Source organism: Akebia trifoliata, chromosome 4 (genome assembly GCF_017979445.1).
Source record: "Akebia trifoliata isolate Shusen 1 chromosome 4, ASM1797944v1, whole genome shotgun sequence".
Lineage (NCBI taxonomy): Eukaryota > Viridiplantae > Streptophyta > Magnoliopsida > Ranunculales > Lardizabalaceae > Akebia > Akebia trifoliata.
This window is the reverse complement of record NC_141378.1, coordinates 22041034-22047808: the sequence shown is the minus strand read 5'-3', so window position 1 is coordinate 22047808 and position 6775 is coordinate 22041034. Positions and strand designations below refer to the sequence as shown.

General features: G+C 33.5%; 1 pseudogene across 1 annotated transcript; it reads right to left on the bottom strand.

The window, feature by feature from the left end:
* Positions 1-291: 291 nt before the first annotated feature.
* Positions 292-6366, bottom strand: LOC147404487 ((-)-kolavenyl diphosphate synthase TPS28, chloroplastic-like; annotated as a pseudogene). Its single transcript, XR_015177285.1, has 12 exons — positions 6057-6366; positions 5784-5967; positions 5359-5573; positions 5134-5254; positions 4940-5052; positions 4519-4745; positions 4288-4403; positions 3976-4074; positions 3625-3882; positions 2373-2493; positions 1719-1966; positions 292-528 (listed from the first exon to the last, which is right to left on the bottom strand). The product of XR_015177285.1 is annotated as a (-)-kolavenyl diphosphate synthase TPS28, chloroplastic-like (transcript).
* Between the last annotated feature and the right edge of the window lie 409 nt (positions 6367-6775).

The window sequence follows — 6775 nt, the reverse complement described above, 5'->3', positions numbered from 1 at the left end:
ATTCATTTTAATTATCGTTCTGAATTTTTTTTAACAAAAACGTGGTCATTCACATTTTAATAATTAAAATGAACAGTGAGACTCAATGGTAAATAACTCATTTTCAGCTCATGAAATAGTAATTCACTCTAAAATTTAACATTTCCTAGATTTTATAACATTTTCAAATATGCTCATATATGTACTCTATATCTTTACCCACGACCTTTTAGACTACTATCAAAATAAACTTAAACTATACAATGCTATAAGATTAAATTAATTGAATTATTTCCTATTTTTAGTATGATTACATGCAAGTATAACAATAATATCATTGCATAATATGATCAAACTACCCTTTCGAAGAGCACTTTTGCAATGTGGAAGTCAATCATTGTGGATGTGCAGTAGGCGGTGTAAAAGAAGCTCTTTGCAACAATGAGGAACATTTTCTTGATCTTGCAATCTATGTTAGTGTCATCTGAGCTCTGAAGCACATATTGTACAAGCTCTTGCATGTCGGAATCAACCGAAAGACTGGCCATTCTTTTAAAAAAAAATTCGTTGATTTTCTTTTTGTGGACCTAATAGCACAATCAAAGTTCAAAAAATGTAATCAAATGATCTAAATTGTTTAATGCATACTCTTTAATGAGTAAGAAAAAAAAGGAACAGATGAGGTGTTTACCGTAAAAGATCAAATTGGGGAAGTGTGCATTTTTGTTATATATATATAAGATCATCATCCGTGTACACATATATCTATTCATATATCTACAACATGTTTTATCCTATGTGGGATAAAATTTCAGATTGAGTTGATTTTTTGTGAGGATAATCTCTATGACAAGAAGATTATCCTCACCAAAAATCAGATCAATCTAAAACATTTAACCTCGTTAAAGTGATTTACAAAACATGGACGGTCAACAATTCTTCAACTCATACATATGGGGTCAGAAGTTTTAGAATTAGCTTATTTTTGGTGAGGATGATTTTCTCGTCATAGAGATCATCCTCACCAAAAATCAGTTCAATCCGAAACTTTTAGCCCACATAGGACAAAACACGTTGTAGATATTTGTGTACATAGATCCTAACCCATACATATATATATATATGGGTCCCGTTCGGCACCCTAAGTTTTACCACACACTTTAACAAACGCGTTTTGTCTTACATGGGTTAGAAGTTTCGGAATGAGCTGATTTTTTATGAGGATGATCTCTATGGTGAGGAGATCATCCTCACCAAAAATCAGCTCATTCCAAAACTTCTAACCCCATCAAAATTGATTTACAAAAAATGGACGGTCCACGATTTTTCAACGTGTAAACATGGAGCAAAGGCAGATAATACAACACTCAACACTCAACACTCCCCTTCATCCATAAGGTGAAATATTCTTTCAAAAAGACTTGAACCCGTGACCTAAACATACTTAGCGCTTTGATACCATGATTAGTTTGGAGGTCCAATTGAAAATCAAATGACAATGAGTAGAGAAGCCCAAGAACTTATCAGGAGAGAGACAAGGTAATGAGTGTTCGATGTGGGACTAAACTCAATACCCATGAGCATGTGTGGGCTGAATTAGGTCAAAACATGTAGAGATATGAATTGAGACATGATACGTGAACACATGACATGCGAGCATGGAGGAGGATAACATAACACAACAAATAACAAAATATCACTAATTTTGGATCCGGGTACATTGATACCCGAATCGAAACCGACTCGTGACCAAATATTATGATAAGACTCCAAAAGGTACGTTCACATTTACCTCTTTTGACTTACGAGTACAACGAAGTTGGTGACAAATTTTGTTGGTGAGGTTGACTAGCTTCTTGTAATGGGGATGAGACAACAGCTCTTCCGAGTGGGAACGGCCTGCACACAGTGTTATCATGCGCACCAAGTGTTCTACTTCTTTGTATTCTTCTTCTTCACTTTGCCATGTCAGCAACCAAGTCTCCCACTGCAATTGCATTACGTGAAAATTGAAAAATTCAATAGAAAAAATTGACAGGCCAAGGCCTACAAATTTTAGAAACTAAATTTTAATAGTCTATGACCATCGAAATTCTTGATGTTCCTAGATTTGACGGCTTAGAACTATTGAATTTCTCCCATCCTTCATTAATTTAATAGTCCCGATCCGTCGAAAAGAATAATTTGACAATGAAAAATACGACCTCTTAGTCCATTAAATTTGTGCTTTTTCACATTGTGCTGTACGTGGTCATAATAATAATAATAATAATAATAGTAGTGAAAACAAGTTACAAGTACAGCACATAATAATAATAATAATTATTATTATTATTATACACTTGTCCCTTGAAATCTGTAATTTGATCGATCGTGGGCTAGCTTTTACTCACAGAGCGTTGTAAGTGATGACGAACATCTGTACCGTGCGCCAGCAATGAGAGGTGGTTTAAAGTTCCAAGCAGAGCAAGGACGAGTCTCTCTCCTGTCGTCTTCCAACTTGACTTCGACAACCTACAAAATAACCTTTCGATTTCAATGTCGCTGTCGATATCAAATTAACGTTTGACCCCAAGTTCAATCCCAACTCTAATACGTGTCCGTCTCATAAAATGTTGATAGATTACAGTGAGTAACGAAAATTTTGTTGTATATTAAATATGGATCTTGTTAACGCAAGCCTTAAAGGCAGGCACACGTTTAAGTGCATTAAACATGTCCAGGGAACAAGCATCTGTAGGTATTTTTAAAATAAAAAACAAATTGAGGGCATTTTTTTATATGAAATTCAAATTCCAATACATATTCAATGTACTTTAAAGGCAGGCGTTAACAAAATCCTATAAAAGGGAAATGTACGTATCAAGATACATACACATCAAGATTCATGTTCTGGTTTTTTTTTTTGGTTCTTACTGAGCAAGTCATTTTTTTTTTAAGTGTAAAAAAGGGTTCAAGAAGTTTTTGGACTTAAATTATTCATTGGACTATGTATGTACATGATCAGGATCATGTGTTTATACATCAGTGATCAGTCATTTTTCAATTCAATTATAAATAAAATGATCATTAATGTCTAAATATTTTTCTTTGTTTTTTATTTTAAATAATAAAAAAGTTGGGCATTAGACACAATCACTAGTATCTTGTGCTTTCTAATATAACAAATACTTATCGAGCTTTTTTTAAATTGGGTTGAACTTGAAACCCTAATTTATTGATTTATTAAAAAAAAGAAGTTAAGATATAATCGTTAGAAATAATATATTAATTGATGTGAAGATTCACCAATGATGGGTTAAGAGGAGTTTGGCAATAGAAAGACAAGAATCAGATTTTTTTTTTTTTTTTTTTACCTTAACATAAAATATATGATGATGTGGTAGTTGTTTGTCTTATTTTAACCTAAAGTTGACTGGTCAACTCACTTTAAATACTACTACACACTAAAAAAATATTCGGAGGTACAATCTAAGAAATCTACTCATGGATCAGGTCAACGGTAAATTTGATTTATTTATTTTAATAAAAAAAATTTATCTATTATTGATTAAATCACGTGAATAATATATTTACCGAAAGGATATGATTCCTATCAAATAAATTTATCCTGCATATAAATGTATTCTCAGTTAAAGATTTTACCTTGTATTATTATTAATCTTAATTTCATCTCTGGTAATGGAATTAATGAAATCATTGATGAAGGCTTTTCTTTGCTCGATTAAATTTGCCACCTCAAAATGTGAAGAAATTGCCTCGATAAGGACTGCAGTTTGGGTCCATGCGAGTCGCTCAAGTGACCTTTCAGGCTCAAATATGCTTGCCATTGCAACAAAATAAGTTTGGAGAACTGTTTTTCTGCTTATGCCAAACTCTCGAAGATTGTACTCTGCGTACCACCTGCATAGGGTAGCGTCGCAACCATATTAATATTTAAATTTAATGTCATTTTAGTAATTATATGAGTGAAGTCGGGATTGCTCCATCACTCACTTTTGTATATTGACCCATTCGATCTGATGTATCGCTTGGCAATTGTTGAAGTCTAATTTTGCGAGCTCGAGGTAGATGTTGTTGTTAACATAAGGCATCCTAATTAGTAAAAAGGAATAACAAATTAAAGGTCGAAAATTATACAAGACAACAAGTAGAACAATTATGCTTTATGAAACTGAATAATAATAAGTCAAAAATCAACATGTTTTTAGAATAACTGTAACAAGGATATTGAAATAAATGAGTAGAAAGATAAAATCAAAAATTAATATTTTGGGGGCAAACTTGGAGGGATAAACAAATAAGAACCTGTAGAGCGTCTTCCCAATCCACACATCGTCTTCCCCTCCATATTGCTCGACATAGAATCTGGTCTCTATGCGAGGTAAACTAGCATACCAAGGGACATCGAGGGCGTATCCCACCTAAAATTAGAATTTACATTTTTTTTTCTATTAAAAGGATATAGTTCAAGGCAATAATATAACCATGCATAAAAGTAAAAAAAAACAAAAGTGATAATATATTTCTCGAATGTACCTCGCCGGGCAAGTCCTTGGTTATAATCCATTTATCTAGAAGCTTCTTAGAAGATTCTTTTTCTCTGAGAAATTTATATGAAAATGTCTTAGCTTCTTCTAGAATCTTCTCTTGGGGGAACAACACTTGAGAGGCTCTATATAAGTTAAATATCCCGGTAACAGCCTGGTTTGATTGTCCGGAACAGCCGAAGAACTCACCACCATTCTCGAAATGCTGAAATACATCTACAATGGACAATAGTGTAGTTTGAAAATTTTATGGATTGAACTATTATTATGAGGTAAAAAGGGATCCAAAGCAATAAATTAAAAAATTTCTTGTCTATGAATAATAATGAAAGGGTTTTTAAAAAAAAATATGTACAATTGATGGAGTGCAAAGCAAGCATGGTAAGAAGAAACTTCTGTTCATAATTTACCAGCCGAGACCTCATGCCCATGTAATCTTAGAAGCCTAAAACCCATGGCAGTGTCATCGATGTCTTTAACTCTTGAATTTCTAGCCCAACAGATTCCATCTTCAGCCCAATATCTGGCATCGAATTTGAAATCCTATTGCTCAGTATGAGATGGAAGTTACATGAAATGGGTTAATCCACATTTATCTTAGTACCTATAGACATAATTTAGACATTCTTTAATCTCTGATTGGAAATATCAGGAAATCCCAAGGCGTTCCAAGCGATCAACAACCCAAATACGCTCGAACAAGTCAACAGGGTAGACATTAGGGACTGAAAAAGATTTCATGGACCATAAAAGAGTTGTAAACAAACACATGAAGAGTAAAGGAAACACTATTTAGCTATAAAAATAGAAATGGTAGAAGATGCTTCACCTCCCCCATTGAATTTGTTAACAGCTTTCTTAAGATATTCCAGGCATTTTTCATCTTTAGTCTGCATAAGAGCGAATGCTGTCGATGATGGCGAAAACAAGAAAGACCCATCTAAGCATTGCAAGTTGAGAAGCCTTTCCCAATCTAAATCAGACATCCCTTCCAAGCTATAGAGTAGTGTTGTAGGCACAATGTGCATCATGTCCTTTGGTATCCTAGTTCACATAAGAATCACATCAGTAAAAATAAATAAAATTCTTATAATAACAATAAAATTCTAGCTCTTTGCCACTAGAAGACAACAAAAGATAGACTTTCCAAGGAATTTTATAGAAAAAGAAGATATTAAAAGGTTACTAATATTAAATGCTTGTATTAGACGTTAGCATCTCCTATATATGTTGAGGTATGCGTTCCAAAACTACCTTGTGAGTTTTACATTTCTCTTCGCATATATATCTTGCAAGATAGGAGAATCCTCAGGAACTTCCAAGTCTATCTTTTGAGCAATTTCAATCAGAGAAGGGAAAGCAACTTCAAAGCCGATAGGCATGTGTTCAATGTTCTCATCTCCGAGCTTACTCATGTTTTCTCGAATAAAATCCATTCCTATCAAACAATGTGATTGGCTAAATTAACTTACCGCCATAGCTAAGTCAAGATCTAAATTATTTAAAGAAAGTGGTGTCTCTATAAACCTTTTTCGCATCTTTGAGGGTAAATGTTCCATGACTTTAATGCAATCACACATGCTAAAGTGTTAATTATCCGATCATGAGTGGAGAACACAAAACGATCACCCCAAGAACCATCTGAGAGTTGATTCTCGACAATCCATTGAAGGCTTGAAGGGAATTGCGGAGCACCACTTCCTTGAATATCTTCAACAAGAGCAACCCATGCTGTGTCATAGGCGGAGCTGCTTATTTCTCCGTCTTCCATGGAACCCAACATTGCTTTGATCATGTTAATCATCTCCTCTACTTTATTTAATTCTGGTACCTTCATTCATCAAGTTAATTATATTTAAACCTTGAATAACTTTCATGTAACTTGTAAAAGTAGGTCAAAATTTGAAAGTAGATTACCCTAAGAGCTTTCCCTTTTTTGTCACCTTCTTCAATTATCTATCCACATTTGATGATGGGTTTGCCATCCAACACTTCTGTGTATGCTGCACAAATGATTGCATAAATTTATGTAATTTAAAAATATATTTTGAGGAATGCTAGTCCCAAGAGTTCATGGGGATGTTAGTAAGTTTCAAAACCCTTAGTTTTTACTATTTTGTCTATTAGTGAAAAAAGAAATGTGTTAATGTCATCTTTAAGGATATATTTATAAACGTAAAAAAAGATTCAAAAATTTTATTTACAAAAATACTATTGTACTATGACAATGATACTCTTATTTTTTT